Below are 27,907 nucleotides of genomic sequence, written 5' to 3' on the forward strand. Positions count from 1 at the left end.
TTCATAAAAGGAGGGGCCAGACTTTTATCAAATAGTTTGAATTCATTCTGTTAGTGATTGAGCACCTACTGCATGCTAGCCACTATTAATGAATCTTTGTGATGTCAAGGAGTTTTAATCTGAGAGCAGGGCTTGCTTTTCACTTGGTCTAAACTCAGTTTTCATTCTTTTAAGCCAGGCCACACTTTCTAAAGAATACTTTGGGAGAAGGGAGTGGGGAGGGAGTCCTTTTGTAGAAGCAAAGGGTGGAGATGTGTGTGGGCAGTCTTTGTTTTAAAAAAAGAAGGTAAAGTGAGGGGATTAAACAAAAAAAAAACCCTCAAAGACACAGACAACAGGATGGTGATGACCAGAGGGAAATCGGGTGGGGGAGGTAGGAGAGAGTAAAGAGGGGTAAGTGGTGATGGAAGAAGACTTGATTTGGGGTGGTGAACACACAGTACAATATATAGATAATGTGTTTGTAGAATTGTGCACCTGAAGCCTATATAATTTAACCAATGTCACCCCAATACATTGAATAAAAAAATAAAAGTAAAAATAAAATTAAAAAAGAGAGGGTACTCTGGGTGCTGTGCTGTCTCTGTTCTGGGAAGTCATGAAATCTCAGTGACCTGGATAACTGTGTTTAAACCATGTTCTTATTAAAACCAGCAGTTCTGGCTTTCCCAGTCAAAGAAATTCTGAAACACTTTTGGAAATACATTCACAAGAGTGGAATTCACAAATGGAACTGTACAGCCATCCGCTGCACTGTTTAGACATAAAGTTGGATGAGCAGAGGGGGGCTTTTTACAAGTAAGGATTGAAAGTGTTTAAATGAACTTGCCTAATTGGTAGTACTGATGTAGAGCATCTTGCTGGGAGGAAAACAAATCTCATATCTAGAAAACCTTCTCTTAGATGTAAAAGCAAAAGTAGCTTCAAACAATGCTTGAGAAATATCTTGGTTAAGGATTTTGGGAACGATTTAAGGATCATGGGTTAGTGCATGGTACTTGGTAAATTGCTCCACACAATTTAAAAACCTCATCAAGATGTTCCTAAATGCAATCTGGCTGACCTTAAGAGCGCTTGAGGAGAGTTCGGAACCTGCAGGGTCCTGGACCCCATCAAATATATTGGGTCAGGTTTTGGGGGGTCTGACAGAAACTGTATGCTGAGAGAGCTCACCTTCAGGATTTTGATGATTAACTCAGTTTGAGAACTGCTGGCCTGGTCCATTTCTCTGGACCGGATTTTATCCATACCATCCCAGATAATTCTTTTGCCAAACAGATGGCCATCAAATAGAATTTTGGCAAATGCCATGCACTCTAGATTATATGTTTATTCATTAGCTGAAGCCCAATTTTAAAATCCAATGAACTACATGATTCCCTCAAATGCCTTCAAATTAGGTCACATGCAGTTCTTCTGAAGCTTTATTCTTTGGAGTGTTCAGGACATCTGACTGCTCCTGGGTTGGTGGGCTACAGACATAAATAGCTTCTGGATCCTTTACAGCATCCTCTGCTTACCCTTACAATACTTTTATGGGGATGTTGCACACCCCATTTCAGAAGTGGGAGAGGTATAGCATTTATCCCAGGTCACAGAGCTTAGGTCTTCAGAATTTACCATGTTACCTACTCTCTTCTACCATAAGTCAGATCCTGAGTTTTCTTCTTAACATGTACAAAGGGCATTTTAAACTTTCTTGGGCACTGCTCTGGGGTCTAGCTTGGAGATCTAGTTCAGCCACAGCTTGGCTCATCAAGGTCCATTTGCTTGTACAGAGACCTCCATAATCTCTTTGGAGGAGCAGTACCTTTCTGTTCTGATCTGGCATGTTTGAGAGCAATCAAAGGTAAAATCATTCATTTCTGAGTTACATACACATAGGTTTCCCTTATCTCTAGAATGTAATCAACAAAGAAGGCTCGAGGAATACCAAATTCTAAGCCAAGGCTCTTATGAAGCTGCCAAAGGAAGTGGGTATTAAGTAGCCTCTGCTGTGTGCCATGTGGGCCAAGGGCTGCTATTAGCTTCCGGGCAGGAAGGAGTGGCTGTGGTGCCAGGAGACAGCAGAGAGAGGCTGGCAAGCAGGAAGGATTCTACCCTTCAGGTTTTATAAAGGTTAAGCAGGATCCAGGTTGGCCTTTCTCATGAATTCCTGGATGGCCCTTATTTTGCTGGCCTTACTACCATTTTCATTAATTTTCTGAAAGGTGGTGGTGTCTGGACTACCAGGGTTACTCACTCTTAGCACCATTGACATTTGGGGTGGGATCATCCTTTGTCAGCAGTGTTCTGTGTACTGTAGGATGTTTAGCAGCACCCCTGGCCTATGCTTACTAGATGACCATAGAACCTCTATCCCCAACTCATGACAACAAAATATATTCCCACACATGGCCAAATGTCCCCTTGGAAACAGGGACAGAATGGCACCAGGTTGATAACCACTGGCCTAAACCTATAGTAGATACAGGAAAGGGAAAGAGATCTGTTGCAGGGTAGAAAATGCTGGCAAGGTCCCCATACTTCCCCCTCCCCATCTTCCCTCAGGTATATAAAGTGTGGGAGACTTCACCATCCAGGGCCCAGCTTTCCTCTTTTCCCTTTTTCCATGTTGCCGTCCCTCCTGCCTCACCTTGGTACACAGTGCTGCAGCCCAAGTTCAAATCCCAGCTCTGCCACCACCAAGTAGCAAGTACCCTATTCTTTTCATGTCTCAGTTTCCTTATCTGTAAACTGGTGATGATAATAGCATCCCCCTTGTAGGGTTGTTTGTGAGGACTGAATATTTGTAAACATTTAGAAGAATACCAGCATCAGCACATAATAAACACTTTACATAAGTGTTTTGTGAATAAAACATCAATTGTCTGAATGAAGAACCTCTGTTGAATACAGCTACTAAACAAATGTTTCCTGGGTGCTGAACAAGGCCCTACCCATACCTTCCACTTGCTCTGAGTTTGGCCTGCAAGGGCAGGATGGGAGGATGAGGGCAGTGCTCCCTTCCTTTCTCTCCGCTCTAGGCAGCACTGTGGTGGCAGAGCCTACTGCCCTGGCAGTGCTGCCCTATCTAATCACCAGGGAAGGTCCTCAGTATCCCAATGGGCATGCCCTCAGGCCTTAGGGCCCATGCAGTGCTTCTTACCCATCCAAAGTTGAACACTACTTCATCGTGCATCAGCTTAACATCTCATTGATAGCAGCTGAACTCTATATGGCCTCAGCTATTCAATATATCTGAAATCAATGGAACCATTATTCAAAATTTAGGGGTACTTCTCTGAGGAATTTGAGCTATGCCAGTCATTGGGCACACTAGTTGGGAACACTGTCTTTCTTCCTTCTGTCTCTCTCTCTCCCTCCCTCTCTCTGTCTCTCTCTCTCTCTCGCTTCTCCTCCTTCTGTCCTCCCTTCTTTCATCCAAATGAATAATCTTCTTTAAGAAGCCTGCTTTGATTTGAAACTTTTAAAGGCTTGAGAAGGAACCAGCTACAGGAAGGACATTCCAAGCTGAGGAAACAGCCTGTGCAAAGGCCCTGAGGCAGGAAAAAGTGAGGTAACTTCTAGGAAAGCAAGTATTCTGATGGAGGAAGAAAGTAATAGGAGACAAGATTGGAGGGGTTAAAGTGGGGCAGGTCCCATAGAGCTTACCATTGGAGAGGTTTATGCAGCTGAGTGAAACAATTTGATTTATTGTTTGGAGAGAAGGAAGGAATGGTCAACTGTTTGGAACAGTGTTGCGATGAGTAATATGAGGGCCAACAGACTCTCTCAGTGGATCTGGCCATGTGGACGTCAACATAGCCTAAACCATAGCCATTGCAGTGGAGAAGGACACAGCAGCTGAGCTCTCTGTCTTTTTGTTTTAGAACATACAGTGTCACCAAGCAATGGGTGTTCACATTTGAAGGGATCAATAATTCAATAATATTTTTAAACACTACTTTGGTCAGTTTTGAGGGAATTGGTTTTATTCTGTCTTTAGTAAGAGACTTACTGCAATGGTCACAGTGAGGGTGTTGGTGATGATGTTACCCTTGGTATCTAAGATATCGCTGCATGCCCACTATTAACCTTTTGGTGATTTTCCAGTTGTAGGACAGTGCTGGCCCAGCCACATGCAGCCCCTGGGCCTCCATGCAATTCATGACCCGTGCACATTACAGTATGGGCAACCAAGACTGGGACAGCCTATGACATGGGAGAACTACCCAGGCCCCTTCTAAGTGGGCCATGCAGGGCTCAAAGGGGTGACCTCAGTGTCCTTAGTGCCATGTTCTGTCCTCTGTGTATCCTTTCACGTCCAAAGTCCACCCACCTCCTTAACCTTGCCTGAACTTTTAAGCCCAAGAATGATAGGAAATCCCTCAGAATAAATCCTTAAAGAAGCATTCAACAAAGCATATATAAAGTCACACTCAGTGAAAAGTGTAGAAAAAAGTATGTTTAACAGAAGCTTAAATATTACTGTGCTTTTTATGCGGGCTCCCACAGCATTTTGGAGCCCTGACATTTTTCCTGACTGATCGTTCCCTTTGATTTTTTTCCCCCTCTACTGCTTTGATTTTGTAACACAAGAATAATATTTTCTCTGGACTAAACTTCTTATAAGTGGTCTTACTCAGGGAATGTTTTTAAATTTAAAGATGAGTCTTTTTTCTCTTAAGGAGTACATATACGTGCAAACCCATTTAAAAGCTTCAGATGGGATAATTTTACTTTTTTAAAGGCATACTTGCAAAAATTGTTCTTCTTGATTCCAGCCACTTCATTCAAAGCTCCATCATTTTAATGCTGTTGCATACCCAGTGGAGAAGGCCCCCCATCACCTGCTAGGGACAGAACTGAAGGGTAGGCCTTTGTTTTTGATAAATGGATTCACCCTGATATATAGTGCCTTCAAGATGGACTCAAAGGCAAATTTATCCCATTCTCAGAAAAGGAAGGTAGTTAACTTCCCCAAGTTAAATACTCATCTTTAGTGTGTTGGCATAATGCCTTTGTTCACAGCCCCTGACAGGATTGAGTCACCACATTCACTACCTGAAAGCACAGTTTGCAGTTTACTTATCCTGGGTGGGGAGATTGATAGAGGGTTGCTCTGCTCAAAACCAGACATCAGACCCTGCCTTACTACGATTCTTTTAATGGCTTAGGTCACTGGTTGTTAGGACCCTCCTATAATTTTTCACCTATCTAGTAAAGTCTCTTTTGTGCTTAGGCTGCTGAACTCTGAGGTCTAAGCTGAGTTCTTATCTGCAATTCTGTGCAAATCTCAAACCTTAATGGGAGAAACAAAAAAAATTGGCCTTGTCTGAGGGTGCCCTTGTTTCACCCACAGATCTCTCTTTAATCAGAACTGCAGGCACTCGGGAGAAAATCCAGCCAGGGCCTGCATTACCTTGAGGCAATTCCAAGAAGTGGATTTTCTTGGTCATTGGGTATGAATCCTTTTAAGTTGTCCTCCAGAAAGTTTTTAACCAATTTTACTTCCATATCAGCAGACATTTGCTATGGTGCTGTATTCATTCATCATTCATTCATTCATTCATTCATTCATCCATGTGTCTATTCATTCACTTATTGATTCAGAACCAAGACTATCAAAGGCACTAGGGACACATAAAACAAATCCTTATCAATTCTTGCCCTGGTTGAGGATTCATGGGTTTCTCTGTCCCTATGAAGAGGATTGAAACTGTATGTCTGGGCCTCTTGAGCACCAACTGGAATAAGCACTCATTCATGTCGGGAAGAGGGGTATCCAGACCTGGAGCTAGGAGGGTGGGGAGTCATACACTGCAGTCACCCAAGGAGCTTTAATAAATCCTGATGCCCATGCAACCATGAAAAATTCTGATTTCATTGATGTCAGTGTGGCCTGGGTATCTGGATCTCTCAAAGTGCCCCAGCTGAGTCTCTGATGCAACCTGAGCTGAATGTCCATTCTACCCTTTATCCTGAGGAGTCTGGCCTAATAAAAACCTTCCACTAGGTTCCCACTGCCTCAGTTCTTGACCTTAACTTGTCACTTCAGATTTGATGGCAGTTGTTTTTCCCCTGTGCACCTTGCCCACTGTGGGCCATGGAAGGCCAGTGCCAAGCCAGGCTTAAAACAACTGAAAGGAAAAACCATCTCCTTTTCATCTTATTTGTTGCATTTTTATAGTTTAAAATGAAATTCACACCTTATTTATTTACTGTTTCACAGTGACTGTCCTTTAGCTCCCTATATTACAATAACAGTAGCTAACCCCTATGGAGTGCTTAACTGTGTGCCAGGAATTATTCTAAGTGTTTTTGATGTTACCTCATTCCCCTTAACAACCCTGCAGCATGTACAAGGTCTGTCTAGAAAAAGTCCAACTATTGCTAATACAACAAGAACAGTTTGCATGACATGGATGTAACCTGGCAGCCAAGGAGAGGGGACTGGAATGCACATGTGTGAACAATGACAACTTCACTATAGTAGATAGTGGGGACGGTAGACACTGTTGAGTGAGCATGTGTACTGTGTGGCTGTCGCACTCAAAATGACAGAGCAACTAGATTGACAAATCTGCATCCAATTTTGCTGTAAGCTTGAACATTCCTTTATGGAAACAATTTGGATGATTCAGAAGGCTGCAGCTGTGGGCAACTGGTGACTGGCAGCTTCATCACAACAATGCGCCCACTCATGCATCATGTCTAGTGCCAAGTGTTTTGTTGAAACATCAAATCACCCAGGTGACTCAGCCCCGCTGCAGCCCAGATTTGGTGTCCTGTGACTTCTGGCTTTTTCCAAAACTAAAATCACCTTTGAAAGGGGAGAGATTTCAGACCATCGATGAAAGTCAGAAAAATATGACAGGACAGCTGCTGGCAATGGGAGAACTGTGTGAGGTCCCAAGGTGCCTACTTTGAAGGGGACTGAGGCATCATTGTCCTATGTACAATGTTTCTTGTACCTTGTATCTTCTTCAATAAATGTCTCTATTTTTCATAGTATATGACTGGATACCTTCTGGACAGACCTTGTATACTGCTATCGTCCCCATTGTACAGATGAAGACACCAATGCATAGAGAGGTTAAGGAACTTGCTCCTGTTCCAACAGCCAGTCCGTGGCTGAGCTGAGCATGTATTTCACTAAGTAGGGCTCTTTTCTACAAGTCAGAAGGGTTTGTCTTGGATTTGTTCTGCTCCTGCCTTGTATTTTTTTTCTCAGGTTAGAACTACGGGCTGTGAGTGAGGGTGCACCTGTGAGCTCTACCAGGCCCTATTACTTTCACAATGGCAAAGAATGGCTTAAGATAGAGAGCTTAGCAAAGGAATCTGTCAACAGCTTCTCAGCCAACAGTTGCAGTCACTTTAGTTACATGCACTGGACCAAGTTGTCTTGGTCTTGTGGAGACATAGTTTCAGTAACTAAAAGCAGACGGTTCTTACCTGCGCCAAGAGATGTCAGGCTTCTATGCCATTGACATTGCTATATCTGTACACTTTCGGAAGTCTCGTCTCAAGAAAAATGAGAGGCGGAGAAAAGCCTGGGTGTGATTCAGGAACAGCCTGACTTCATCTCTTTGAAAATCCATAGAACTTTTTATCTGCTTATTCTCCTGGGAGAATCAGAGGCTCTCAGAAGTCAGCGATTGTGACCTCTCAAGTCATTTCTGCAGTTGTATCAGAGCTTGTTGTGGGGATGAAGATGCAAACAGCACGTGACTCTGTGGCCATAGAGGAGGTGCAGAGTAGAGGGCTGAAATCTCCTCCTGGAAGGAAGGGATTAGCCAATCAAGGAGGAAAACAGATTTGAGAAATTCATTTACCTGGTTTGAGAGGGAATGCAGGTCAGTTACTCCAGTGTCTTTCCACATTCTCCTGGTTTTACCTTGTACCCAGCTCAGTGTTTCAAAGAAAGGAGGGGATAGGTGAGCCTTTAAACCCCAACCTTAACATTTCTGTGCACATTATTAGCAGTAAGTATTCTTGTCATTTATTGAACTGAAGGAATGGCATTAAAATGTGTGTAAAATTATTAATCTACTACTTGTATATTTCTAAGTTATTTGTAGGTTATTAAGAAAAGTTCTTGCTTCTGTTTATATCATCATAGCACCCAACTCAAATTTCAAAGAATGTCACTAGCATATCCTTGATTTTTCTCTTGAGAATAAATATCACCCATGATCAGAAAATAACTTGGAAATATTCACATAGATTTTCACATGGCTGTAGGGCCATTAAAGAATGTTAGAATCCTAAACAGTCTTTAAATAATCTTTTTGTTTGCTAGAAAGAACTTCTGCTTGGAGGAACACCATTCCAATATACTATTTGTCACCTCAGTACTTGAAAGCCACTTGGAAGCATTCTGTGGAAATCTAAACATTTGAGGGCCCGGGAGCAGCACATTGTTATGGAAGATATACACAGCCTTGAACAAAGCAGCCTTGAACAAAGGAGAATCGTAACCAGAATCTGCCCCTAACTAGATGCTAGCCTGGGGCAAATCGTTTTTTCTGAGCCTTTGTTTCCTCGTCTGAAAAATGGATTATCCTAGATGGTGTTTATAAACTGAAAAATAGGAGGCCATGTGGCTGTAGTCCCCTGCCTTTCTTTTCTGAAGGGGCAGAGCCAGGGTCTGTGGCCAGCTTCATTCGCAAGCCCATGCCAGTGCCAGAACCTCATAAAGCAGCCCTGGGCTGTTTTGGGGCTGAATAGGGTGAATGGGTGGGACTGCCAGACCTCTTACTAGGAAAATATAAGATTCCTGTCGACCCTGCAAAATAGGAGACCTTTGCCCTTAAGGAACTTTGAACTTCTGCTCCAGCTGGGGCTTTCCTAGGTTCCCCACCCCAGTGACCCACTGAGGAGGTCTCAGTAGCAGCACTTTGAAGCCGCCCCCTCAGGGCCCCTTAGTTAGGCAGCAGTTGTCCAAAGACCAATGCATTTTGGCTCTTACTGCCCTTAATACTCCCTCCCCTTTCCCAAACACAAAAATATTGCCATTTCCTGGAAAGTGGTTTTGGCTCAAAGCCTGATAGCTATCCCACACGCTTGGGCCAGCTTTCCTTGGGGCCTCTCTTTTTTATTTCATTGAGGGTTTGTTTGTTTGGGGGCTGACTGTGCTGCCTTCTTCATTTGTAGCTGAGGTAAAGGGTCCCTGGCAGGTGCCCTGACTCCCTCAACTCCAGCAGCCCTCTGCTTCCATCTCCCTTCCGTCCACTGCACTCAGAATTGATCACAGTTCACAATACAGGCACACAACCACTTGGGTATTTTCTTTTTTGCAGTTTGATAATATTTTCAATGTCTCTTTTTCTTAAATCAGGGGATAATTAACAAAATCAAATGATCCTTAAGTGGTCAGATGGATCAGTTTTGACAATTGTGTGCACCTGTGTAAGCACCACCTGAAAGAGGCAATAAAAGATTCCGGTCACCCCCAGAAAAGTCCTTTCCTGCCCCCTCCTCAGAGCAACCATTCTGTGATTTTTATCATTATATATTTCTTGGCCTATTTCTGGATTTTTGCCTCAATGAAATCTTATAGCATGTATACTTTTGTATCTGGCTTCTTTCATTTAATACAATGTTTTCGAGACTCATCTGTGTCATTGCATGTGGCAGAAGTTCACTGCTTTTTATTGCTGAGTAGAAGTCCACTCATTGGTGGGTGTCACACAGCATGTTAGCTGTTCACCTGTTGACAGACATTTGGGTTGTTTCCAGTTTGTGGCTCTTAAGACCAGATTGCTATGAACACCTGTGTACAAGTTTTTGTGAATATATTTTCATTTCTCTTGGGAAGATACCTAGGAGTGGAATTGCTGAGCTACAGGCTTGGCAGTTGTTTAACTTCATTGGAAACTACCAGACAAGTCCCCTTTTCACCAGCAGTGTACCAGCAAGGGTTCCAGTTGTTCCACATACTCGCTGACTTTTGCTGTTATAGTCTTTTTAATTTTAGTCCTAATGGGTGTGATGTGATGCCTTACTTTTTTTATTTTAAAGACATTTATAAGAATTTTCAAGCATGTCAGTCAATGCCAGCTGAGACACTAAAAAGGTCCTATAGGAGAGGAAGCCAAGTGTTACATTTTTCCAGACAAAAGGTTTCTGCTCATCTTCCTATCCCCGAAGTAGAGTCTTTGCAGCCCCTAGGGCTGTCTACGGATTGCTTCAGGGCAACCTCAAAGCCAGAGCCCCAGAGGGCTCAGGCTGAGCAGGAGAAGGAGGCAGGCCAGAGCCTCAGAGTGGAGAGGGGAGGGGCTTCTCCTGCATGGGAAGATCAAAATCACACTGACAGCCAGTCTCAGGGCAAATTGTGGTGCACACTTGCAGACATGGCTAAAAATCTGACATGTAAGTAGCCAGCAGGCACAGACCAGTTCACAGGCCTGTGCTAAGATAGGGAGTTCCAGCCTGCTGTCCTTTCAGCTGCTCTGACAACACATGGTATGAAAGTTCCCCTCAACACAGATATGCCAATGTTTCCAAGGCAGAATTTTGCTACCTCCTAGTTGACATAGGCAACCAGAGATCCTCCAAAACCAGTTAGTTGCCAGGCATGGGACCAGTTAGGTGGCAAGTTTTGAAATGATCCTTGGGCTGCTTACTACAGGCCTTCCTGGATTCTCCAACCCTATGCATACAAAATGGGGAGTACCTCTAAAATATTTTAGCTATCAACATATCTTGAGTATTGTTAATTTTACCCATTTCTTATAGTCATTGTGCTAATTAGCAAGCCACCCATTTCATTACCCAAAGAACATTTATGATATTCCCCGTGTTCTGTAGCCAAGCCTCAAGTATTGAAGGAAATGAAGTGACAACTGGAGGTCCGCTGGCTAGGGGGTTAGAGCTTCACCTAAGGCATGGGCAGGAAATGTTCCCACTATAGGTGCTAGCGCCCCTACTATGTATTAAGTGTTGTGATCAATTCACTCCAATTAAGCAATGACCCAAAGTCTTTAGATGGATTGGTGTTTTGGAAAGGAACCCAGAAAGAGAGCAATAATATTGGACACAAGGCAAGAGCTTGCTTGTGGTGAAATTTCAGTGGTTGGTGGAAGGGGAGGATACTATTGAATGGGCAGTTCTTTGCCTGGAAAATTAATTATGTAGGGCACCAAGGGAAAGCTGGCCCAGGCTCTTGAGCCATAGGTGGTGAGCTCCCCCAAGGGAAAATCCACAAGGACTGTTCCTAGGAAGACTCCAGTGTGGCTGAGTAAAGGGCAGAAATCCCAGGCCTCCCTGCAAAACAAGAAAATATCCAAGGATATAAAGAGAGAGGGCGGTGTTCTGGTCCTAGAAGTTTCCTCTGGCCAGATGCCAGGCATGCCAGCTCTCCAGGTTCTATTTGCCTGTATTGTCCCAGGGCTGCTTCTCCCTCAAGCACCCCCACCCACTCACAGGGATGAGGGCCACCTGCAGAGCTCTGGAGGGGGAAGAGGAGGCTGCTGGCAGGCCTGCCTCCTCCTGTTCTGTGAAAGCAGCTCCACACCCTCTGCACTCTCCCAACCCTGCCAGGTCTAAATGATGATGAAATAGACTCAGTGGATATTTATGCAGGAACCAAGAGAATGATCTTGAACCTGCATTAATAAATCCATTGAAGTCAGAAGGAACAGCCAAGGATGTCAGTGCTTTCAGTGCAAAGAAGTTAGCACATGGAAGCTAAGAATTGGGCTCTGGGCACTTGCAGTGCTAATGCAGTCTAGTTTTTAGCTGGTGGGGTGCAGGATGCTCTGAGGCTGCAAGTCAGTGTGCCCCAGCACTCACTTTGCACAGTGTGTCAGTTAAGGTAATGCCAGCTGCTGTTGCAAACAAATCGGAAGTGTACCACAGCTCAAAAGCAATGGAAGTTTATTCTTCATTCACATAAAGCCCAAAATGGGTGTTCCTGATGGCCAGTGACTCTCCTTCACACCATGATGAGGCATGTAGGCCTTTCCCTCTTGTGGCTATACTGTCTCCAACAGGTGGCTTTCAAGAGGTCTCTGTGCATCAAGGTGAGGGAAGAGTAGATTAGAATACCATGGAAGGAAGGTTTGTAGGAGCCAGGCCTGGACGAGGTGCACATCATTTCCATCCACACTCTGTTGTTAGAATTCAGGCACATGGCCACCACTAACGGCAAGGGAGGCTGGGAAGTGTAGTGCAGGCAGGAGAGGAAATACGAATGTTGAATAGGAAGCCAGACAGCCACAGATCAAATATAGAGTGTGGCAAAAGTGGGTTTACAGTTGTGAGTATGTGAAACAGAGTTTATTCCTGTATTATTATTCATTAATTATTGTACTATTTTCCATACCAACAACTGTAAACCTACCTTTGCCCTACTCTGTATATTCCTGGGACTGCTGGGAGGGAAGCCCTGACTGGGATACAAACTGGTCTGGAGGAGTAGGAAGGGAGACATGGGCTCCACAAAGAAATGAGAATACTCGTGTCCTTCCAGGAGAATTAATGGCTGGCTGCAATAATGATGGAGGGGGAAGTTCAGGGCTAGGCCTGCCCCAGGTGCACAAGGTCAAGGAATTCTAGGCTCTAGTCAGAGGTGAGAAGACACTTACTCCTCCTTCCTCCCTTCCTGCCTTCCCCATCCCCACCTGCCCCCACGTATAGAGCCAGGAACCTTTGCCCTATCTTTTCCTCACCTCCCCCAGACCTGCCTTCCCTGCACTGAATGTTGTTCACATTCTAGAAAACTCTTTTCCTCCCTCCCACTAAAACAAGCACTCCCTGGGGACTCACAGCTCTGTTCCTGGAAAAAGAGAAGAACAAAAACCCAACAAACCAATTCACAGCAAGATGGTACTTAGCTGCTGGGGGTCGCCGAGAAACCGAGATGAGAAAATGAATGTAAAATACCTAGCAGGGTGCCTGGCACATAATAAGTAAATCTTAATAAATAGTTTATTAATATCATCTGGTGAGTATGTGAGAAAGATAGAGAATGGGGAGCTAGCACAGCCCTGCCAATTAATGTCCTTTCTCTTCCTCCCAACCTTCCTTAGTACTGTCTCCTGACCTCCTTAGGGCCTGTGAAGACATCAAGATTGTGTTGGTTGAGTTTTCTATTCTTTGGGGCACAAGTTTCACTGTTGGGGGGCACCTTTTAACACACTTTGGAAGGCCCAGACACCCCTCTAATATTCACAGCACCCTGTCTCTCCCTCAAGCTCCCCCAAGCCCTGTGCTCCAGCTGCCTAGCCTGCTGGCCAGTCCCCACACCTTTCCTCTTGTGCCTTTCCTCCTGCACTTCTGCACCTCCCCCGTTCCATCATCTCTGCTGAAATCCCCGCCCATGTGGCCAGGCCAAGTTCACATGTCACTTCTAAGATTAAAGGTTTAATGACTGAACCCAGAGGTAGAGCAGGTGATGACAAAGGAGAATCACCATGAATCTTGCTTTGGGGATCTGCCTTGAGTGTTACAGGGACACGAGGTGGCCTCCTTTCTGCTCACCCACCATAGGGGGGCAGTGTGTGTGTGTGTATGTAAACACACAAATTCCAGGAGAACTCTTGGAATTCCCCCTAAAAAATAGGAAATAGCACCTATATCTTCATTGTCAACTAGCCAGATGTTACACAGCAGTTTTTCCTTGCCCCACCTCAGCCTTGCACTATTTGTGCTGTATTAGCTGCAACCACCATACTTGCTTTAAGATAATAAATATAGTGAATTTATTGGACTTCAAAAGACTCACCGACCTTAAGATTCTTCAGAGTACATTGTTCTGCTTTTGAAAAAGCTCGCCTCCAGGCAGAGGGGTAATTTTGACAAAACAATTCCAGAAAGCAGGCTCCCTGTTTCAAAGATGAGCACTCTCCACCCGCTTCTTCCTGCATCATCTAGTACTACTTGGGTCAAGGTGATTATTGTTATTATTTTTAGGTGGTATACAGCTGATGAAGCGAAGTGGCATTTGTTTATTTATTGTTTTTTGGCCCCTGAGTTGGAACACAAGATCACCAGAAGAGAAACTCTGTGAGTCATCCCAGGAACATCTTGCATTCCAGTCAGCACAAATATGATTAAAAGAACTTTCTCGAAGCCCCAGTTACAGTGTAGCAAAGGAACACAATAGCCAAGCTTCCTACCTCCAGACCATTTTGCTTTTGGAAACAGAACCATCCCTGGCCTTTTTATGTGCCTGGCTGTTTATGAGATCTCAAGGCTTACTTCTTGTGAGCTGATTCCTCTCTTCACACACCAGGAACCTCAGGAGTATGTGCCTCCCGAGTGCAGAGATTTTAGCAGTATCCAGAATTGTCCTTACGTCATGGTACTTCATGCTCCTTACTTACCCTGTTACTGAACCAGCTGCCTCCTGCGACTCTGGTTTCTGCCTTAACAGATTTCTATGCAGAAGTTAGGGGCTTTCAAAGGATTGCGCACCCCCTGCCCCATTCTCCATGCACAACGAGCTATTGCAGTGCTACAGCCACAATGCAAATTTAATGACCATCACCAATAGTGGTAGACATGGTGAGGTGGGTAAAAGAGGGAAGCTTGTTTTTTTGTGAACCCAACTGGCTAGTTATTTTAGTGGGGTTCACCCCAAAACAGACTGATTTGACTGAAAGTAGTTTATCTGGGAGAAGATCGCAGAAAACAGCAGTGGAGGAGTGATGCATCGAGACAGGAAAAGGGCTCGGTTCCACTGGGGATGTTGGGAGACAGTGGAGAACAAATGCCTTGGAGTTGGCATGTTTATTCACCAACCCTCATCCATTACTGATCAAGGGCCACTCCTGGAATGTGTGTTAATTCCTTAGCATTTCCAGCTAGCCCCACATGCAGGCCCAGTGTGCTTCTGAGAAAAAAATGTTCTCAGTGAGAGTCACAGGTATTTGCAGTAAACAGTCTTTGGGATATAGAGGCCAGCCAGTCTGATGGGACATAGGGGCAGAGCACCAACCATGTCTGCTTTACACCAGTCATGCACTGCAAAGTTCCAGTGCTTATTATGTGAAGACACAATATCATGAATTTAGGGCACCATGACCAGGTGTTTCCCCAACAGATGACACTGTCAATGACCCCTATGAAGAAGACATTCTGTTATTATAATCTCCAAGCCTGGTAAGACAGAAACCAGAGTCGCAGGAGGCAGGCAGTTCAGTAACAAGGTAAGTAAGGAGCATGAAGTACCATGACGTAAGGACAATTCTGGATACTGCTAAAATCTCTGCACCCGGGAGGCACATACTCCTGAGGTTCCTGGTGTGTGAACAGTGTTTGTGGATTGAGTCTATAAGGAATGAAGAACTGACTTGTATTCACTTCCTCTTCTAGCTGTGAGTGCTTAAATGTTGAGGCTATGTCCCACCCCCATTTTGAACCTCAGTGCCTTTTAAGAGAGCCAACCAACTTGATCATAATTTTAGACTCTTGTCTGTATGGAGAGATTTCAAAACAATTAGGAAGGTCCCTCCCCATAATGGGTATGTGAAATTCCTCAATTAGAGTTTCATTTTTATGTCTATAGCTTTATCACTGACTGAATTATGTTTATTATACCAATAAAGGAAACATAATTCTCAAACCTGTCAGTCAGAGGCCTCAGTGAGTGAGTTTTTCAGCTTCTTTACTGAAAACCCAATTTTGATGGGAGAAACCCAATTTTAACTGCCCAAAGAGGGGTGAGAGGTAAACAAAAATGAAGATTAGTCACCAAAAGAAGATAAATCTATGTTTTTTTTCCTAGAACTGACAGCATAACCAAGTCACAAGTGAATGTGCTTGGTGGTTTTAAAGCTTGGATGGGGGACGCTTTCCTCAACTTTGTATCATCTTCCTTGTTCACGAGTACTAGAGGTATCTTTTCCACATTCTCATTGTGCTAGGAAGCTCCAGTCCCACCTTTCTTTCCACCACAGTGCGCTGTAACCAAGCTGTTGTAGGTCAGCAGCGTCCCATTGTGGCCATCTCAATAATGCTCATTGGATGCTTTCCTGTTTCTGGTTTATCAGTTGCAGCTAAGCAGCCTCTTCCTCATAGTTTTTCATTTTCTCCCCACCCTTTCTTTCCTTCAACTCCTGCCCAGTTATATTAGAAAATCTCTTTGCTTTCTGTCTCCCTCTTTTATTCATCTTCCTCTCCTCTTCTGTCCCTCCCTTGTTTTTGTTCCTCTTGCGAGTGAAAAAATGACCCTAATCCCACTGCTGAGCAGGAGAGGAGAGCTACTTAGTCTCTTGTGCCAACAACCAGAAGGAAAACTGTAGGATCTGAAGTGAAATTATATATCATATCCAATCAGCAGTAAGGATACTGCTGAACCTCATAAATGCTTATGGAGGTGGAAAAATGCTTTCTCTTCAACCCTTAGAAGTTCTTCTGGCTGGTCTAATAATCAAATTAACATGAGACAGATTAACAGGAGAAAATGACCAATTTTTATTACATATGTGCATATGTGGGTTCCCTAAGGATATGGGACCCCAGGATGCATTAGGTAGTTGAGGCTTATATGCCATTCTGCAGTAAAGAGAAGGAGCAGGGGTCTTGGACTTCAAAGGGAAAGTAGACAATTCTAGAAACAGCAAACATTTGGGACACAAATTCTTGCCTGGCCGCCCAGAAACAATGGTGCACAGGGGAATCTCTAACAAACAGACTTGCTTGGGCCCTCCCTGTCTGCCACACTTAGTTCCTATGTGCTGAGGTGAATATGCTGAGGTTCCCTTCCTGAAACTGGCTCTCCTGTCTGAATTCTTTAGGCAAGTAAAGGGGGAGGGAGAAAACCTCTTCTTGAGTTTGTTGGGCATTAATTATTGTCAGCACAAAATAATTCACAGTGGCACATTCTGGGGAGACTTGTTCTGGACCCCTACATGTTCATGAGTCTGTATTCAAAATATGAAAGGCTCTGGTCACCTCTTCTTAGTGCTCAGCCTTTTCAGCCCAAATGAGAAATAGATGTATTTAATTGTTTTCCCATTGTCTTTCATTTCCAATACTGCAACAGCATGGCTTTCTATATTCAGTTTGAGTATTTCAGCCATGTTGGGGGTTAAGTGAGTTTTTGTGGAAACCTCACCATCAGGTGTAACATTAATTCTCTGGTAAATGCCTTCCCAGTTCTTAGCAGCTGATTTTAAAATGAATCTTTGAACAAACAGGGTTTTAACTTGGAAACTGAATGTACAAACCTATTGGGAGCATTTGTAATGCTACTTAAGATGCTCAGAGGAAATTAGAGTAGTGGATCTGATAATGATGACAGTGACTCTGGTGACAAGATGACAACAATGATTATGATGATGGTGGTAGTAACAATGGTCATGTTTTATTGAGCACTTTCCATGTGCTAGGCACTGTGCCAAATAGTTTACATGGATTATTTTCTACAATTGTTGTAACCATCCCAGGTCTTTTTTAAATCCCCATTTTGCACAGAGGGAAACTGAAGCTTAGAACCAGCTTGTCCAAGGTCACACAGCTAGTAAAGGTAGACAGAGCTTAAATTTGAACTTAGGCCTGTCTGAGTTCAAAGCTAGTACTTCTGACCACTCTCACAGGGTACCCAGTACCCAGGGTGAGGCTGGTACTGTTTCTGTGCCAGTGATTGGTGAGGGGCCCACATGCACTAGGAGAAAGGGAAAATCTGAACTCCAGTCCTTTATACTTCACAAATCTATACCCCTTCCTTCCAGTGACCCTTTAGAGGGTCTATTTCTGGCACACTAGTCTCTGGAAAATGTCCTGCTAATGACATGGGATTATAAACAACCCTTTTCCCAGAACAAAAATTTAACCTTTGTATCTCAATCTAATTAGAAGTATTTTCTTGTCCAGAGGCAGGTTTCACCCTACTCTTTGTTCCATATTTAAGAGGTTTCCTTTTTGCCAGAAAAAAAAATCACCAAAAACCATAGTTTTTTTAACATGACAGACCTTCGCCTGAGACCTTAAACATGACTTGTGCTCCTGTACAAGATAGCTGCTCCGGCAGCACCACCTGATGATGTTTGGGGTTCTGTGTGTGCAGCAGAAGGCTGTGGGGCCTTGGCTGGACACAGAGACAGATCCTCACTGACTCTCATAGCCCACTGCCACCAACAGCAGTTCTTCATAATTTTCTCCTATGATTCTCAGGTGTGCTTCTCACCTTCCACCGAGGTTCACCAGGACTTGAGGAGGGCACTTCTTTCCTCTTCATTTCAGAGGCAGTTCTCTCAAGAGAATAAGCATTTCTTCTCTACTTTAGAGAGGTCCTTAGCACCAACATCTTTTTCCACTGCTGCCTAGGGACTGACATTCTTCTTTAAAGACTTATTCCTTTATCTCTGCAAGAAATGTGGGTCTTGAAGGAGCCCTGTTAGAAGCAGATAACCCTGGCAGAATATCAATTGGTTAATCATTTGGGAATTGAACCAAGAGAGAAGGCAACAGTGCCTATGGAGAAAACAGTGCCAGGGTGGAGGGATAGGAAGTGCCTTCTTGGCACACAGTAGGTGCTCAGATAGGGGTTTTTTTAATCCTCACCCCAGGACATTTTTTTCATTGCTTTTAGAGAGAAAGGAAAGGAGATAAAGAAATATTAATGCAAGACAGAAACATGAGTCAGTTGCCTCCCATACATGCTCGGACTAGGGATTGTATGTGCCCCAACCAGGGATTGAACCCGTAACCTAGATATGTGCCCCGACCAGGAATCAAACCTACAACTTTTTGACTATGGGATGATGCTCCAACCAACTGAACCACACCGACCAGGGCTCAGATAGTTTTCGAAAGAATAAATACATGAGTGGATGTAAACATGGTTCCCTGTTCCAGCCCTGCACCCAGGTTTACAAGGCTCTGGAGCTGCCATAGGTCCTTTGTGGGCAGGCCGGAGGTGACAAGGAATATAAATAAGCTCAAAAGTGCAAAGACAGCTGACACTCTCCACCTGGGTGAGAAAGGAGGCAGGACAGTCTCCCAGATCCCTCTTGTGCTCTGGTGGAACCCAGTCAAAGCCACCAACAGAAAACCGAGCCTGTGAGCTATTGATTCTAGTCATGAAGTTTTCCCTGTATTCTTCAGATTTGTCCAGATTTACTATCTGTCTTTTCAAACAGGTTTGTACAAACGTGTTTACTTGGTGAGGCCCAGCTCTAACCTGAGACCCAGCAGGGACCACATAGTAGGCATGTTTGGCACATAGTGGGTTCTTTGCCAGTGTTCTGATATCTTTAATCCACAGAGACTGTCCTGCTATAGGAAGTTGAGTCCCAAGAGAAATAAACCATGGTCAGACTGAAGCTGAAGAGGTTTTCTTACCTTCTCCCTTCCTGTCAGACTTTACTCCCCCTGGCCTGGTTTAAAGATGAACCAGAATTCCCAGAAGAACCTACCTCGGCTCTCAATGTCTCCCTTTTCACAATTCCTGCTCCCTCCCTCCAAGGTGCTCCCCTCATCCCCCTGTGGCCTTATCTTTAGAGTTGGGAGGGTGGGGAATGGAGTCTTTTCAATGGTCATGGGAGTGACCCAGCCAGACCCACCCCAGTTTTGCCCTATCCCCCACCCCTTTGTGCCCTTTCCTTCTTCCTTCCAATTCTCCCAGAAGCCCACAATTACCCATCCTTCATGGCCCGCAGCAATTACTAGGCCAGGTTTGACTCCTCAGTGGACACTACTCACTCCTGAGAAGCCTGAATTAACTTTCCACCCCACAATGAGAGTGGGGCAGTACCCCCAGGTTACAGAAGAAGAAACTGATTCCCAGGGACACAAAATGTCTTTCCCACTGTCATAAAAAGTTCATGTGTATTTGTGTCTTGAATTTGATCTCTTCAGTTTCAATCACTTGTATGTTAGGTATCACAGACTCAAAGGTTTGTTTCATCTTTTTTTTAAATCAAGAATCTCACCCATCAAACTCTGTTTGACATTTTGATGGTTGAATCAGACCATCTCACATACTTTGGTGTTCAATGCTGGTAAAGATAGAGATGTAGCAAGGGACCCCTTAGGCACATGTGAAATTTGAAACCAAATCCATGGGTGAGGGACTGGGCTTTTGAAGGAACACAGGTCTGGGAGTTGGTGAACTTCACAACCTTTGAGCCTCACTTAGCCTCTGAACCTTGGTTTCCTGCTCTAAAAAATGGGGGGAGGGTGAATTGGGCCAGTGACCCTAAGACTTGTTCAGGCAGAGGGACCCTGGAATTCTCAATGGGGCTTTAGAGCGTCATTTCCCCAGCTGAGTCAAAACTTTTTCATTCCTGTACTCTTATCAGAAAAAAACGTTGAACATACCCTCAACACACACACATTATTATGTCTTCCTGTATTTATTACATATGCTACAAAATAGAAAATGAGAATAAAAAGAATAAGATGATAAAATGAACATAACTAAGTTTTATAGCACCCCCTGACTACCTTACCCCACTCTCTGGGAAGACCTTGGTGTTCCCTGGTGTCGATGGCTAGTTTATGACACTCAGGCCCACCACTTCCTCTGTCTGACTTGCCCACCTTTTCCATTTTCCATCAATATCATATCAAAGCTAAGATTTACACTCTGTTCTCTCTGGCAGAACTTCCCTACAGCCACTATCCATCTTCATGAAGGTCAGACTCAATCATAAACTGCCTGGCCACCATTGTTTTAATATATTAAGTAACATGTTGGAGAGCTCATTTTCAAAGCTAACCTGGGTAGTCGTATTCCTTTTGGAAGGCTGTGTTGATGTTTGAGTGTAAAAGGCAATTGGCCATAAGATGGGTGACTGTTTTGTGTATTCTTTGTATTTTAAACAATTTAGGGAGACATTCGTGTGGTAATTATGTTCACAGCTTCAGCAGAAAGGCCCTGTGCTGATGTTTAAAGCTCAGAAAATTTAATCACTGGCGCAAGTGATTAACAATTATTATACCCTATCAGGAGAGGAAAACCATGTTTTACCCAGTCGGAATTACCTCTTATATATTTAGTTCATATCAGGTCCTGAATGATGAAGCAATCTCCATGTTGTACTAAAGGATAAAATGTATGTTCTGCTTGTTTAACTAGTAAGTGGTTGGTGATTTTTATATTGAATTAGATCAGTCGTTGAGGGTATGGCTGAACTAACTACTGGATGGAAAACATCCTCAGAATAGGGTGCATCTGGAAGGGGTTAGGTTTCTTAGCAGAGAGTCCCTGGGAAGTCAGCCTTGAAGAAAGAAAGACATCTCATCTTGTCCTGGGGGTGGAGGAACATGGGGAGACACTGTGAGGCTGCGGGGAAGTTCGGGGTTCGTGCCTTTTGCCTCTTCTGTGAAGCAAGAAACAAGGTCAGCCACAAAGAAGGTTGGCTGACCAGCGGCCTTATTCTCTGGCCCTTCGATGAAGGGTTACCAACTTGACTACACATTACAATCACCCAGAGAATTTTTAAAAACCCCAATGCTCAAAAAAACTCCAATGCCCCAGTTGCACCCCAGACCAATTAAATCAGAGTCTTGGTGGTGGGCCCAAGCATCAGCATTTTTTAAAGTTCCCAGACAATTCTAATGTGCAGCCAAGTTTGAGAACTCTAAGCCAGTACTCGTTAGATTTTAACTTGCACACAAATCACCTGGAGCTTGTTGAGATGCAGATTCTGATTCAGGAGGTTTGGGCGGGGCCTGAGAATCCCTGTGTTTAGCCAGCTCTCAGGAGATGCTGCTGCTCATACAAGGACCCCACTTTGAGCCACAAGGACACAGACCATCCGGTTTTGACATGGAAAGATTGATAACTGCCTACAGGCTCCACAAAAAGCAAAGCTGTCAAGAATCTACAGTTGGGAAACACATTACTTCAAAGAATTATCAGAATTTTTTTTTAAATGAATGCTTTGAGGAAGAAATTTATCTTGCTAGGTACAATGTACATGAGGCTTATTTCACTGGAAAAGGAAAGCAGGCCACATCTACAGGCCACTGGTGCTGAAGGGGACATGCCCAGGAGCAGGTCCTATACCCTAGTCTTTCCAGATTCCAGCATTGAGACAGAGGCCGGAGGAGGCTGCAAAGCTCCTACTGGAGCAGCTGGGTCCTGAGGTGGAATCTGTCCAGTGTAGCCCAAATCACTAAGATGGCTTCCGTTGAGGCTGAGTTCACCTTCCAGAGACCTGACTCTGGTAGTCATATGGTCCTCACAGGGCTCCCAAGGAGGCAATGGCCCCTGCCTTGAGTTGCTATGAGGTAACTAACCCCTGCCCACCATACCAAGTACCCAGTCCTAAAACATTTGCTCAGGAGCATTTGGTGCTGTAGACCAGGGGCCTTCTGATTCATCTTGATAGCTGCTTCTGTGGTGAAAATGCATTCAATTAACAAAATAAAATCAAGCCCCTCTCCATAACTCGATCTGGGCCTCTGAGAAAGGCTCCCAACATGCCCCAGGGCTATTGTCCATATTTCTGGCTCAAAAACCAGGTTTTGCTTCAGGTAGTCTCAGGGACACTGCCCTGGGTCAGTGTGGGGTTCACAGTCACATTCTGATCTTCCTTCGGTTTGAGTTGGTACATTCACTTCAGGCAACCCCGTGGGATCATTTAAGATGTGGCTGAGGGTCTTAGGAATGAGGGTATTAGGTTATTTGTGAGTGTGTATGTGACTTAGACAGTGTTAAATGCCCACAGCAAGAAAATAGATGGATTCTAGCACCTGGACAGTAGTCTAAATTATCTGAGTGCTCAAGTGTTTTCACTTTTTAAATTACACTATAAGTGAATCCTCATTACAAAAACATGCATTTGTATGGAGGTCCATAGGGTGAAGTGAGTGTTTTGTACAATGCTCTGGAGGCCAGAAGCCTGAGAGACAGGCACAGAGGGCGAAGGTGACTGGTGGGGCACAGAAGAAGGCGGGTCACTGCAGTGAGGCCCCAGGTGGCTTCTTCACAAATGTAACTGCTTATAAGGAAAATAGCACACATGCAGCTTTTCTTGGTTTTCTTTTTTCTGGGTGCGTCAGAGGAACACAGGAGCTCAAGATAGATTCATTCACGCTCATCCCCATAGGACTTCTCTGTCCACAAAGTGCTTTTGCATCTAATGTCCTGTTGGAGGCTCCCACTGGCTGGTGAGGGTGGGTGGCTGCCATGTTACCCTCCATGGCACCTGTGGGGCCTGACCCTCTGCCCTTTCCACAGTGAGAGTGGGGTGATATCTCTAATAAAGGACCTCAGGCGAGTTTTAGTTAGCCTTTCTAGGTCACAGTTTCCTTGGCTATAAAGAGAGTCAGGGAGAAGATACAGATGTAAGCTTTAATGTCCCTTTCAGCCTTAACACACCATGATTTATCAATGGTGGGGCTGTGACAAGAGGCTGGGCATGAGAACACAAGGCCCAGAAAGATTTAGATACTCTTTCATGTTCTCCTTCATTCTGAAAGTATTTACTGAGTATCTGCTATTGAGAGATACAGATATGAAGATGAGGTGGTGACACAGTTCTTTCCTCCTGAAGATGAGTAAAATAGGCAATGCAAGTATGAGAGAAGAATCGGGACTAGACAAGAGTAAATCATGGTCCCATGGGAGCTCAGTGCGGTGTGGGGGGTTCTCAGAGGATGAGACCCCAAAGTCTAACAGGTGAGCAGGAGTTTGTTGGCTGAGGGCAAAAGCCTAAGAAGACTGCAGACTGAGGGGCTGATCCTAAAAGAATCTGTGCCTGGTGCACTCAGTTCTTTATGATAGTAAGATGAGGAGTTCAGAGTTCAGATAACAAGTTTGTGACCTCACAGGTTTCTGAGTCCAACTGCTGCCCCAGACAGTCCCTCCCCACCTCCCCATCTGCCCTGGGCCCTGAGGCTTTTCCCCAGAGTCTCCATCCATAGGTAGTAGGCATAGACACATGGCCTACACCAGGCTGGACCCCAAATTCCAGTTCCCAGCCCTCCAACCCCAGCCAAGGGCCAAGAGGGTGAGGGTTTCCTACAACCCACAGGCCCACATCTCCCACTTTGCACTGGCCACACTGCCTTATTTACTGACCTGCCCCATACCCCCAGTAATGATGGCTGCAGGGGAATGGGTTGGTAACCTCATTTAAATATATTTGCAAACAATGTTTCAAAAACCCAAACAAAAAGTTCCTTGTGGCCTCTGAAAAAAACCACTGCCCCCTCTGCTGGAGCACTAGTTGGTGTCTCCTGAGATACTGCTGCATTTGACTAAGTTCTCAGTGCACCCTTCACTCCATGCCAACCAGGAGGAGGACAGGCCTCCTCCTTCTCTCTAGTCATTATCTGATTTCATGGGTCATCCTGAGGGAGAGAGACTTACCCTTTGAACCCTCATCCCTGAGCTGATTGTTACTTTCAGGGCATGCTCTACCCACACTGGGTGCACTCAGGCTCCCCAACTGCTCACCTGTAGTTAAGGTGCCTGCTGGCAGGGTGAATGACAGGGGTGGTGGAGGAGAGAGAGAAAGAGAGGGAGAGCCTTTCTGGATGGTGGGAGGAGGGTACATGACAAAGGCAGGTTCCTGCTTCCTTTGCTGGTTTAGCCCCAGTGCCACCTGGTACCTGGTGGAGAGCTGGGACTCAGTGTTGGAGGAAAGGCAGTCTCAGCAGGTGGTGGCTCTGTAGGGAAGGAGCTGGGGTGTTTACAGGGCCTTCATTGGCTGAGGCATCAGGCAGGACCAAAGCTGTCATGTGGGAGGAAGTGGAAGTGAGATTTTGGGCCTTTGCCCCTGATATGCTGTACACAGCTCACCCCCCACTGCATCATGCCCTGTTCTGCATCCTATCTGGTGCAGCCCTGTGTACAGAGACTTGAGGCCCCAGCAGAGGGTCTGATGGCCTCCCTGTGACTCATGAGTGCTGATGTGCCCTCCCACCCACAAGACCTCTGTCTTAGTAAGGGTGGGGTAGGTGGGGAACTGGAAAGAGGCTGAGAGGATAGAGGCCTCCTACCCGTCTAGTAACAGAACCAAAGCCACTTTGGGCTGCACTTACTCCCAAAGGATAGGAACTCTGGGGACCCCTTCAACTCTTTCCCTGGTGAAAGGGACAGAGAAGGTGCCTGGTTGAAAAAATAGAATGAGCAAATAGTTCAATGACTTTCTGGAAAGGACCTGGCCAGCACTTTGAAGAAATGTTATTCTCAACACTCCCACACACACCTCTGCAGGCCCCTTGCACTCAGTGTTGAACAGGAGTCTGTAGTGGTCTCTCTGCCAAGTAATGAAATGCATGGAGAGGTGTTTGTGGCCTTTACAGCTCCCACAGGGAGGAGCCTGGGAGTGACCCTGAACTCTAACCCCAGCCTCCATGTATCCTTAACCTATTTATCTAACCTTCCTGTGGAATCATCATCAATGAAATGGGCATAATTATTGAACCCATCTCATAGGGTTGTTCTAAGGATTAAATGAGGCAATACATGGAAAGTTCTCAGCTTTCTCAGCGGATGGCCTGGCTGATAGCAAATGCTCAGTGAATTTGAGCTCTACCATCTGTGAGAAGACCAGGGGCCTGTGGGAGGTGCCCTGCCCTGGTGAGGTCCTCTCTTCACACTCTGAGCAGGAAGGTTCCAAGGGAGTACCAGGCCTAGAACCAGGGCCAGGCAGGGAGAGGAGTGAGGTTTTGCAGGAAGAGATCAGAGCTGGCACTTAACCTGAAGCTATGTTCCAGGAGCAGGGGCAGGAGGCATTGAGGAGTTTGCCATCTCTTCCTCAGTAGGGGGAAAGGGTGTTGAGGGACACAGACAGGGAGGGAGGCCACCATGTCTGGAAGCGTGGACAGGTACAGCCCATTATGAGAAAAACAGTCTCATTGCTGGATAATCCTGAACCCACAGGAAGCACAGAACATGACTTCTCCCAGTGACTTGCCTTGCAGGCCATCAGAAGCTACCTCAGATGGGTGACCATGGGTACCTTCTCTGATTGTTGCTGTCCTTGTCCTCACCAGCCCCACCCCAGCTTCCTGTCAGCCTTTTCTCATGGCTCCCTGAGAGTTCTGGCCAGTAAGAGGAACAAGGCAGACCCTTCTGGAGGAGGCCTTAGGTTCTCAGGGCTTTCACAGGGTTGCTAGCAAGTAGCCAACAAAACTTTGTTCTGCTGATGTTGCTGCCACTTGTGGCATAACTTGGATGCCCTCTCATGCTAGCGAATCTCTGTCCAATCAAAGGCATGTGCTCATACTAGACTATAATCTCCTTGAAAGCAGGAACCTTGTCTGGCCCATGACAGCATCTCTAGCCCCCAGCAAAGTGCTTGCATATAGTAGGCATTCAGCAAATTAATTGGTTGGATGAATGAATGAATGAATACCTGCATGCAGGAACAAATGAATGATATATTGGGTGTATGGTGTTTTTTGTACTAAATCAGGGAGTGTTCTTCTCAGGAAAAATCCAGGCCCTGCAGTTAGGGCAAGCCCCCTCAGATTCCTGGGGGCAGGCTGCCTCCCTGCTCTGCCCCAAGGGCATTATTGACCAGCATGCTGGGTCACCTCATGGTTTCCAGAGGGCACCCTGGCCCTAGGGAGCCAGTCTCTGGAGCCCTCTCTCAGAGGCAATACAGTGCATACTGCCAAGGACATCACCCACCAGTCTTCATGCACAAAGTGATGCTTTGCACAGCATCCTTCCTCTTGCCCCCCCCTCCTGCTTCAGAGAAACTCCTTGTTTCATGCATTTGACACATCTGAATTATCTAGAAATATCACAGAGTTGCTCATTTGTTAAAGCTGCCTTCCTCTAGCAATGTGTCATTTGTTTATTTCTAATCCCATGGAGTGCTGGCCCATCTGTCTTGCTTGTTTTGGAGGCTGTGTTGATAATTTGGTGGTGAGCAGAGGAGGACTAGATGACCACAGGACTAAAGTCTAGACAGCTCAGACAGGTGAGGTCAAGAATCAGAGATGCCCAGCAAGACTGAGGATTATTGAATTATTATTGATCCCAACCAGACCGCAGGGCTGCACAGATCCTGGAGTTAGACAGGGTGCCTGCCTTCTCCATGGTAACCAGGCTAAATATGGATACGTTTCCATGGAGAGCCATATTGGCAGCTGCAGTCCTGCTTCCTCCAGGAAGCACCTGTGCTGGGTTCCTTTGGCCTCTCTAAAGGTGGCCAGAGGTTTCGTGGACATCAAGAGAGGGTATCTCACCTTTGAGGATGCCTGTTTCCAACAAGTGCTCCATTTTCCCAGCCCTAGAATGACCAGCATCCCCTTCTCTTGACACTTAGAAATTTGAAGTACTCACTGGTGTGGCTCAGTGGATTGAACACAGGCTGCGAACCAAAGGGTCGCCGGTTTGATTCCCAGTCAGGGCGCATGCCTGGGTTGCAGGCCAGGTTCCCAGTGGGGGCCATGTGAGAGGCAACAACACATTGATGTTTCTCTCCTCTTTCTTCCTCCCTTCCCCTTTCTCTAAAAATAAATAAATAACATCTTTTTTTTTAAAAAAAAGAAATTTGGAGAGGTCACAGGTCAGACAGATGAGCTGATTGGAGGAAGTGACACTGGACCCAATAAGCATTCATGGAAGTGATTGCATCTGCACTGGTAGAGAGCTGGGAGGAAAGGGAATGCAACTGTTTGGAGGGAGACAGTGAAACAACTGTAATGACCACCTTGTGTAAATGCACTGCTGTTCCTGTTATCAAGTCTCTTTCAGAAGAATTATTACTAGACAGTTTTTTGTTTTAATTTAAAATTTTTTTTTTCAATCGCAGTTTGGGGAATGGCCCCTTTCCATTTTCATAGACTATTCTAATGTGACAGGTTTTTTTTTTTTTTCTAAAAGGAAAGTTTCTGCTGCCTAGTTGAATGTGAACGAGTCAAATCTCTGCATATCTTAACTGTCTGATATAGCACTGTGGAATGAATCTTTGTGTCTGTTGAAGTCTAAACACATAAGCTGAGTATTAGGCTTAAAAATACTGTTTAATCCCACTTGGCTATTTAGTCATTACATCATCTG

The 27,907-nt window shown here is 45.1% G+C and overlaps 1 protein-coding gene across 4 annotated transcripts in view; it reads left to right on the plus strand.

The window, feature by feature from the left end:
• The window catches only part of RAI2 (retinoic acid induced 2), a 79,790-nt gene that overhangs the window by 49,630 nt on the left and 2,253 nt on the right, over window positions 1-27,907 (plus strand). The gene's annotated exons all lie outside the window — the stretch shown is intronic.

The sequence above is a fragment of the Desmodus rotundus genome, chromosome X, assembly GCF_022682495.2.
Source record: "Desmodus rotundus isolate HL8 chromosome X, HLdesRot8A.1, whole genome shotgun sequence".
Taxonomy (NCBI): domain Eukaryota; kingdom Metazoa; phylum Chordata; class Mammalia; order Chiroptera; family Phyllostomidae; genus Desmodus; species Desmodus rotundus.